Below are 10,679 nucleotides of genomic sequence, written 5' to 3'. Positions count from 1 at the left end.
TCGGGCCTAGACCTGGTCTAGACCTGGAAACGTCAGCCTTCCTGCTCCTATGATGCTGCTTGGCCTGCTGTGTTCATCCAGCTCTACACCTTGTTGTCTCAGATTCTCCAGCATCCGCAGTTCCTACTATCTCTGATACAAGTATTTCTGCACGTTTAACTGCTTTGTAACAATAGGCCTTGACACTATAATTCTCGCCAGATAATACTCCTTTGCACGCAATTTTTAAATGCAAGTTATTGTGCAATGAAGGTGGATAATATGCAAAAAATATTTTTCTTAATCTAATCTAATGATGCGACCGCAGTGGAATGACATTCTTGAACATGTAGAAATTCCAAGGTAGAAATGGGAGTACTACCATCCAAGACAGACTGACTGTTATAATGAAGATTAGACACAGATATAATGGGTTGCTGATGCTCTGATCACTGTGTCTGTAGCACAATCTGCATGAGGCTCCTGCTTGCCCTGAGACCTGCTGTGCACCTGTGCTACTGAATGGATAGGTACCAGTATAGTACAAGTTTCATTAAGGCTATAAAGAAAGGTTATTATGCCCAAGGCAGTGTTCTTATAGTTGAGTGAAGATACAGTTCTCTACCAGCCATTTGAAAAGACTATTGCTTGCTAATATGCTTCAGCCATCTTGGGTCCTTTCTGCATACAGTAGGAATGGCTGTATTGCTAAACATTACTTTGTACAAATAGCTTTTGGATGTGGATCAACAAGTAGCAAAAGAAATGCTTGTTTGTACCTATTGACAAACAAATAGAAACTTGTCCTTATGATGCCATCTATTTATATTGGCCACAAAGGTTTATTCTCTACATAGCTGAGGATATGTGCTATTGATATTCATAATTCCTTGGAAGGCTATGATGGAAAGATACATTGTCCAGCCATTTGCAGACTGAAAGCATTTTACATGAGGATGGCACTATGATTGCCTATCAAGGTGACAGCTGCTGGACACAATAAAGCCTGCCAAACAACCACCAAATATCTGAAAAAATCCCATAGTTGTTTGAGGTTTCATACAATGAACAGGTGGTTCATTTGATTGAATGAATAAAGACCATTCTTTTCAGAAGATCTAGAAGTGCTTGATTGACAAGAGCTTGACCTTTGTTTTGGCCAACATGACTTCTATTAGGCCAATTTTAACTCAATGATGGCACACTAGCCTCTGTATCAGACAGCCATGAGTTCAAGGCCCATTCTTGAGATGAAAGCATGCTATTTAGGCCAATGGCTTAGTGCAGTGCTGAGGGACACACAGCTGAAGGTGTTGCCTTTTAGAAGTGACAAAACTAAGACCCACTCAGGTGAACGTAATAGATTCTGTGCATTGTTTAACAACTGTGAGAGGTATTACCAGCTGACATTTATCCTTCAACCACCAAAACTCAGATTAGTTATTTTTTTTCTGGGATCTTTCCATTTGCAAATTGGCTGTTGCAATTCCCTTCAGTATGATGACAACTATAGATTAAAATGACGTACAGATTCATAGAATCATAATGTTACGTAGCACAGAAACAACCCCTTCCACCCAACTCATCCACACCGACTAGATATCCTGATCTGATCAAGTCACATTTGCCAGCATTTGGCTCATATCCCTACATACCCTTCCTATTCGTATAACCATCAGGATACCTTTTAAATGTTGTAATTGTACCCACCTCCTCTGGCAGCTCGTTCTATACACTCACAAATATCTGCGTGAAAAAGTTGCCCCTCAGGTCCCTTTTAAATCTTTCCCCTCTCACCTTAAACCTGCGCCATCTAGTTTTGGACCTGAACCTGGGGAAAAGACCTTGGCTATTCACCCTGTCCATGCCCCTCATGATTTTATAAACCTCTATAAGGTCACCACTCAGCCTCTGATACTCCAGGGAAAAAATGCCCACCTTATGATCTGGAGGAAGGTATAGATGGTCTGATTAGCAAGTTTGCATTTGACACTAAGATTGGTGGAGTGGCACATAGTGAAGGGGACTGTCGGAGAATGCAGCTGAATATAGATAGATTGGAGAGTTGGGCGGAGAAATGGCAGATGGAGTTCAATCCAGGCAAATGTGAGGTGATGTATTTTGGAAGATCCAATTCAAGAGCGAACTATACAGTAAATGGAAAAGCCCTGGGGAAAATTGATACACAGAGAGATCTGGGTGTTCAAGTCCATTGTACCTGAAGGTGGCAACGCAGGTCGATCGAGTGGTCAAGAAGGCATACGGCAGGCTTTCATTCATCGGACGGGGTATTGAGTACAAGAGTTGGCAGGTCATGTTACAGTTGTATAGGACTTTGGTTCGACCACATTTGGAATACTGTGTACAGCTCTGGTTGCCACATTACCAAAAGGATGTGGATGCTTTGGAGAGGGTGCAGAGGAGGTTCACCAGGATGTTGCCTGGTATGGAGGGCGCTAGCTATGAAGAGAGGTTGAGTAGATTAGGATTATTTACATTAGAAAGACGAAGGTTGAGGGGGGATCTGATTGAGGTCTACTAAATCATGAGAGGTATAGACAGGGTGGATAGCAAGAAGCTTTTTCCCAGAGTGGGGGACTCCATTACTAGGGGTCACAATTTCAAGGTGAGAGGGGAAAAGTTTAAGGGAGATATGCGTGGAAAGTTCTTTACGCAGAGGGTGGTGGGTGCCTGGAATGCGTTGCCAGCAGAAGTGGTAGAGGCGGGCACGATAGTCTCATTTAAGATGTATCTAGACAGATACATGAATGGGCAGGGAGCAGAGGGATACAGATCCTTGGAAAATAGGCGACAGTTTAGATAGAGGATCTGGATCGGCGCAGGCTTGGAGGGCTAAAGGGCCTGTTACTGTGCTGTAATTTTCTTTGTTCTTTGTTCTTTCTTCGTTCTTTACGCAGCCTCTCCCTATAGTTCAAACCCTCCAACCCCGGCAACCTCCTTGCAAATCTTTTCTGAACCCTTTCAAGTTTAACAACATTTTGTCTATAGCAGGGAGACCAGAACTGAACACAATATTCTTGTACAGCTGTAACATGACGTTCCATGGTCTATAGTTCCCAGGCTTTTCCTTACCACATTTCTTAAATAATGGCACCACATTAGCAATCCTCCAGTCTTCCGGCACCTCAACCCTGTCTGTCGATGATACGAATATCTCAGCAAGGGGCCCAACAATCTCTTCCCTAGCTTGCCACAAAGTCTGGGATACATCCAATCAGGTCTTGGGGATTTATCTATCTTTATGCATTTTAAGACCTCCAGTAACTCCTCATCTGTGATATGGACACTTTTCAAGACATCAATATTTATTTCCCAAGTAATCTAGTTTCCTTCTCCCCAGTAAATACCGACGAAAAACATTTTAGTATCTCACCCATGTCCTGTGATTCCATACATAGACAGCCTTGTTGATTTTTAAGGGGCCCTATTCTCTCCTTTGTTACTCTTTTGCCCTTAATGTAGTTGTGGAATCTCTTTGGATTTTCCTTAACCCTATTTGTCAAAGCAGATTGTGATTGTGAAGCATTCAGCGTTGTCCTGCTTTCCAAGAAAGGCTCTATAAAAATGCAAATTCTAATTTAGTGATGGGATGGATTAAAGAACAAACAGCAGCCTATTAAGAACTGCTGGTGCCAGGTTATCTGCTGTCTGTCTGCTCAATAGGCCACCCACCGGTTGTGTGACAAGAGTAATGGTCATTGTGCTACTGCACTCTCCTCGCCGCTACACCATGGATCCTTAGCCTTGATAGCATCTTTTGCTTGGTGAAAAGTTTAAATTCCTAGTTGTAAAAAAGCTGTTCTGTGGCTGCACTTTTGCTGTGCAGTTAACATACAATTTTCTTTTAATTCATTCACAGGATCAGGGTATTGCTGGCTCGGCTAGTATTTATTGCTGATCCCTAAATTGCACATGTAGACAAGACTAGGCAAGGGCGGCAGTTTCCTTCCCTAACCGGCATTAGTGAACCAGATAGGATTCTCCTCCACAAGCAACAATGGTTCATGGTCGTCATTAGATTCTTGATTCCAGACTTTTACTGAATTTAACTTCCACCATCTGCCATGCCTGGATTCAAACCAGGTCCTCAGAACATTTCCTGAGTCTTTGGATTAACAGTCCAGCAATAATACGACTAGGCCATCGCCTCCCCTTAAAAAAGTTGGTTCTGCAGTCTCACAGCAACAAATTTAAACTGCAGGGAGCAGGGGGAGGGTGCTAAATATCAGCCTTGAATGACAAATAACTAAAGCTCCAGCTTCTCCAATTGGTGAGATCATATCTGTAAAATGTGGAGAATATTTCAGCAGATTATATCCGATACCTGTCATGTAAATTATAGCATAAATTAACATATGCATAACTATTGGTTCTGTTGTACAGTGATTATGCAAGGAGCTGTTTAAAAAAAAAGCAGTAATGGATCATAGCAATTCATGGAGATTTAAACTATTTTCTGGAAGAGCAGAGGCAGTTTGATTACATTTGTCAGGATATGAACTCACATATCAGTTCTTTTCTTTTTAATCTCTCTCCCAGTTACTTTCCTTCCCTCTTCAAGATATTTACTTCTTCAGTCAAGCCGTATTGCAGAGTCAGTTTCCACATGGCTAGTATTCATTTGTGAGCTTTGACAATACTTGGCTATGGAACTGTGAAAGGCATCAAAACTGTTCATGCATTTTCATCATTACCAATGTACAGCAGCCTCTTGTTCTCGAGCAATACCAAGTCAGTTAATGCAAAAACATCTTGAGTTTGTGGCCTTTTGCAAGGTGCTGAAAAATATGCCAACAGTTCTTTTCTCCAGGCCCAACAGACAGCAGACATTTTCAGACACACCACAGACACACGCCGCTTTTAAATGATTGAGGCGGAATGGCGTTTGTCATCACACCATAACTAGCACCTCATATCCACATCTAGCAAAAGAAAATGCCTTAGGGAAAGAGACACTTGGGCCTACACAGAGGCACTGCAAAATTAAACACACTAAACTTCCGATAGTAAGTTCCTTTTTTTCAGAAAGATTACGTATTGAAAATTTGTTAAACCTTATTGAAAGTTACTTTCTAATTTGATAAAAATGATGATAAATGTCTTTTTCTAGTTATAAGTTTGTAGGCTAGCCTCATAAATCATTGAGGTCTCGCTCGGGCCTTCCTCGTTTCTTTGCTTTCAAACCCTGCTTATCTTGTATGTATAGGTGACAAGAGAAGGATCCAGAGGCTTCCAGCAGGAATACAATGCTGTTACACTAAACAGCACCTGACCCTGCCCATTGATACCCAGGACACCTCACCTGCAGATGATACTCACTAGAATCCTAAACAATGATTCAGGCACAAGCACAGGTCATTGATGTAGCCCTTAACAGATTAAGCTATGAGACCAATTATAAATGAATACTGCCATCAGGACCTATTTATGGAACAAATCAACACAGTCACTGGCTCTTTTAAACTTCCAAGGCTGCCAGTTGACAATCATTCCACTAAATCTTATACACAAGTTTTTGATTACCTTACCACAAGTTAGATACTGCGAAAATCCTGTTCCTAACTGAAACACATCACTACCAACAACAACTTGAATTTATTTGGCAACTTTAACTTTAATGCATGGCACGGTGGCTCAGTGATTAGCACTGCTGCCTCACAGTGCCAGGGACCCAGGTTTGATTCCAGCGTTGGGTGACTGTCTGCGTGGAGTTTGTACATTCTGTCCATGTCATTGTGGATTTCTGCTGGGTGCTCTGGTTTCTTCCCACAGTCCAAAGATGTACAGGTTAAGTGGATTAGTCATACTAAGTTGCCCCATAGTACCCAGGGATCTGCAGGCTAGGTTGGATAGCAATGATAAATGCAGGGTTATAGGGTTAGTGTAGGGGCTGGGTTTGGGTGGGATGCTCTTTGGAGGATTGGTGCAGACTCGGTGGGCCTCATTCCACACTGTAGGGATTCTACGATTTTATAATGTCATAAAACATGACAAGTGCTTCACAGGACCATTATCAAATCCCAGTTAACAAAAATCTAAGAGCATCTTTAAGTCAACCTTTCATACCTCTACTCTTTCATGCCATTTAATTTTCACCTCCCAAAGATTTGGAAGTGGATGACAAATTATCTATAGCAGTAGGCTTTGGGCTTTAATATTCTATTTCCTTGTTGTCAGTCACTTATCACCCACTTCTAGCCACATCAGGACAAGACAATAATGCAAAACATAATGGCAGCACCCATTCAACAATTTTCTATTTCCTCCTATTTTCTACCCTTCTGTTTACAAGGTACTAACTCCAATTGTGTATGTCATTCCACAGGGAGTGACATTTGGGGAGGTGATATCCAAGTGGTATTATCACTGGACTGTTAATCCGGAGACCCAGGTCATGTTCTGAGGATCCAAATTTGAATCCTGCCATAGCAGATGGTGGATTTGAATTCAATAAAAGAAATCTAGAATTAAGAGTCCAGTGATGAGTGTGAATCCATTGTTGATTGTCAGGAAAAACCATCTGGCTCACTAGTGTGCTTTTGGGAAGGAAACCTTCATCCTTGCCTGGTCTGGCCTACGTGTGACTCCAGAGCCACAGTAATGTGGTTGACTCTTAAACGGGCAATAAATGCTGGGCTAGCCAGCACTGCCCTCACCCAGGATTGAATAAAAAAAAGTGTGATTTAGTGAAGTAGCTAGTCAATAAAGCCCAGTGAATCTTTCAACAATGGAGCCTGGTGACTGGCTGTCAGACTGCTTTCATTTAGCAGAAAGATTCTTTAATGATTCAGTGTGGAATCATTGAACAGTGATCAGGATCTGATATTTCTTTATCCTAACCTGGGGAAACATATAAAGGAGGCCTTATTGATATCCTAGTGAGATTAGCAATCAACAGAAAATGACAATCCAACCTAAGAATCTTACTCATCTTTATAGCTGAGGGTTCCATTGGGCCATGTATGTCGTCTCTGATTCTGTGTCATTTAGTGGATTGTTTTCTTTTCCAAAGCAAATGGGCCAAATTGAATTTCATGCTAAACTCAACGACAAAGTGATATTTCCAATTAATCTCAAAAGTGGCTTAACTTGGATTTTCAGGTTTTGTTCCACTTACAGCTTTATCAATTTTCTATTCATTCTGTTGATGACATCATTAACAGGAAGTTACACTGACCTCTCAGGGTGAAAAGTACAAAATTAAGAGAGCCGTGAATAGAGTGAAGAATCTGACTCTTTGTGACATCCTCACCATTGCTTTACCTTTGACCTTGAGGCCAATTCAACTTCCTGTTGCGGTGCCACCATGAGATGAACAACTAAGCGGAAAAAGTTATTTAAATCCCACAGTCCTCAAATTTCTTAAAAGGTTATAGAAGGAATCTGTATAGTTTTCCAGGTTAACACAGTAAAATTTGCAGGTCATATGTGAGATGACAACACTTTTGTCTGCTCAACAGGCCTCTCTCACACAGAACATTTTTAAACGAACCCAGAATCCAGACATCATTGTTAGCAGTGGCAGAGGTCAGGCCAGGAATAGGACAGAGAGGCTAAAATAATTTGAATGTTCAGTCAATTTGTTTGCTTGCCTGCCATTTGTACTGCAGGCATCATTTGTCCAGTCCCACTGACATTGCTGCCAACATCACAGGAAAACATCAATGCATCTCATAGTTGTTTGAAGAAATGTTAGTCAAAAAATGCTGACAACTGACAGAAAGTAGCAGCCCTGAAAAAATAAGCAAGGTGATATTTGTGTCCAAGTAGCTGGCTGTCTTTGGGCAGAAAAACATTACAGATAAGGAACTGCTATCAATTCTAATCTTCCTTAGCACAGACAACATCTGGCACTGCAGATAGGAAGATAATAAGATAATACTGTACATATTGAAATGGGTTTGAATATTTGAATACAGTTGACCGTGGAAAATAATGTACCTGATTGAAGTTTAATTCTATCAAAGTATAAAATTCCAATTTACCTAATCAGTTCCCATTCTCTTCCATTATATTGTTTTCCTGGTCTGAGCATAATGTTTAAATAGATCATTCTGATCACAGTAAACATTTCTCCAGTTGTTCAGAGGTTGAATGATCAGCCATTTCACGAAAGACTTATGCCTGGGTATTCTGCAGGGTTTCTTCTCATTAGCACTTTATTGAAAGATTGGCAAAAAAAAATCAATGCTTCTGTACCATGTCCGACGAGGTCCTAGTGGGAGATTGGAGGAATACTACCTCTTCGTCACTTTCAAGATGAGGCCATTCAAAACATTCTTTGATTTTGTGGCATTGCTATTTATGTCAATTGTGGCATTCATGAGTAGACAGTGAGTGTTTGCCCCACTATTTGAACTCCCCCTATGTCATTAATATTTATAAGATAAATAGCATCTGCCTTTTGAAGAGGGGGCACACTTCTTACCTTACTATATGAATCCCTCATCCCCTCAAACTAAGGCTGTAAAGGTATTTCGACGTCCTAATTGAAACTGGAGCAAGGCTCCTTTTTTCACATTGATTTTCAATAAAACTATTTAATCTGTCCATAAGGAACGCAAATCCAGATAGCTTTGGAATTCCAAAGGTATCTTTTCCTCTTGTTTCAACTAACTTTACAAACAACAAACTGATCAAATTGCAACTATTGTTTCGAAGCAAGCTGCATCACTTCCCCTCAGCATCTGGTGTGTAAATGTGCCCTTTACAAAAAAAGCATATATTTTGGGGGTGGAAGTGGGCGAGGGGGAGGTAAGGGTTTCTGTTACAGCTATGTATTTTCAGAGGGTACATTTCAGCTTGAGCTTGCTTTACACATGTACATATGAAGATTTAGTTTTTAAAACTTTCACTGGTTATCAGCAACATGTACCTAGATTATCTCCTGGGCAACAGTGATACTGACCTAATCTTCTGTGGGTATGTCTAGTAAAGGGAAAACCATCTTGTAACAAGCAACCATAATGGTGAAAATGTCTTGTCAACCGCACAGAATGAACCTTTAGTCCTGACTTTGTTCTTAATGTGGCAGTTGGCAAAACATACTCCAGAGCGGCCAGTGAATGGCAGAAGAGAGGTGGACAGGATTAGTCAGGGGTCTGGGCACTTCTCATCAAGCTTGTCTGGTATGAGCAGTCCACCTGGTCCATCCACAAAAATTAAGGGAAATGTTGGTTGAAACAAGGGCAAAGGGCAGCTGCTACTGCAGAAATGAGACTCGGCAAGTTATTCTGAGGAACTTGGGGGCTGCAGACGTGGGGGAAGAGAGGACAACAATTGTGAAGGCGTCCAACAGTATCTACAAGGGGCTTCTCTGGTAAATGATGAGAAGGGGCAATTGCACACACAACATAGATGGGTTGCGTGGGGCCCTGAGGTACACAGCCTACCAGGTTTGTGGGAAGGGCTATAAGGAAGGGGATTTGGATGGTTGGTGGCCCAATGACACATTGAGACAAAGGCCACAAGCCTCAGAAGAGGCTCTCACTGTCACCTTCCATCATGCTGGAAATCGAAATGCACACTTGGAAAGAAAATGGCTGCACCAAAACCCAGAGTGGACAGGTTAAGTGAATTAACCTGTGAGCAAGGGGACTGCTGGACTTATCAATGTTAGGGCTTTTAAAGAGAAACAATGTTATAGTCAGACTCGTTTACTCCCTACCCCACCCACCTCCCTATTTTCTGCATATAAACTGACGTTTTCCCAGCCACCATCAGTTCTGAGGAAGGGTCACCGGACCTGAAACGTTAACTCTGTTTTCTTTTCCACAGATGCTGCCAGACCTGCTCCAGCTTTTCCAGCAACTTTGTTTTTGTTCCTGATTTACAGCATCCGCAGTTCTTTTGGTTTTTATTATAGTCAGACCGCCAGGACACAAATCTGCGGGGTCCTTATTCCCTGGCCATCTTGATATATTCAACTTACCCACTTCCTGCACCTCCCTGCCACAGATCTCGCTGAACAACTCATTCACAGTTGGACACAGAGGCCACAAAACAATCGGGTGTTGTGCAAGATGTCAGCAGCACCCATAGTCCTGTATACGCCTAGTTCCTCTTGATTCCAGATGACACAGCAGACTTTCAGCACAGATCTCCATCCATTGAATATCATCTGTGGCCATGATGCTACACTTTAATTTATGACAATGATATTCAAGGCTACACACAGACAGAGACAAACAACCTGATGTAAGGTGAAAGCGATGAACTTTAAGAAAAAGTGCACACAATAACAGACAGCATATTGTCACCAATACTACAAAAGTGACCTCAATAAGTCTTCTTTCTCCCCTCCCATTATTTCACAGTGGACTCCCTGCTTCCACAGCTGCAGGGATGGCGAGGGTGAAGGGTTAGGGGAACAAGTTTGGCAGTAAAACTCGTTGGAACAGGAGATTCAGTCAGGCAATCCCAGGGCCAGACATGCCAAGAGTATTTTGCCAGAGGCATGTTGACCCTCCTCAGTGTGAAGCTCCAAGGGTCAAGGTGGGTGGAGGTGGAGGGCCCTGCCTTATCTGAAGTGTCCTGTGTGGCGAATTCTGAGTAGGCTGTGTACAGTTGCCCCTGACAGAAATGTCTTGTCTCCTTGTGAGGATGTAGCATCTGGAATGTGCACAGGGTTGCCTCACCCCTGTCGCCACATCTTTGGTCCCCAGCAGCTTGACTGATAA

This window comes from Rhincodon typus, chromosome 7, assembly GCF_021869965.1.
Source record: "Rhincodon typus isolate 14 chromosome 7, sRhiTyp1.1, whole genome shotgun sequence".
Lineage (NCBI taxonomy): Eukaryota > Metazoa > Chordata > Chondrichthyes > Orectolobiformes > Rhincodontidae > Rhincodon > Rhincodon typus.
The sequence above is the reverse complement of the archived record's forward strand: the minus strand, read 5'-3'. Positions refer to the sequence as shown.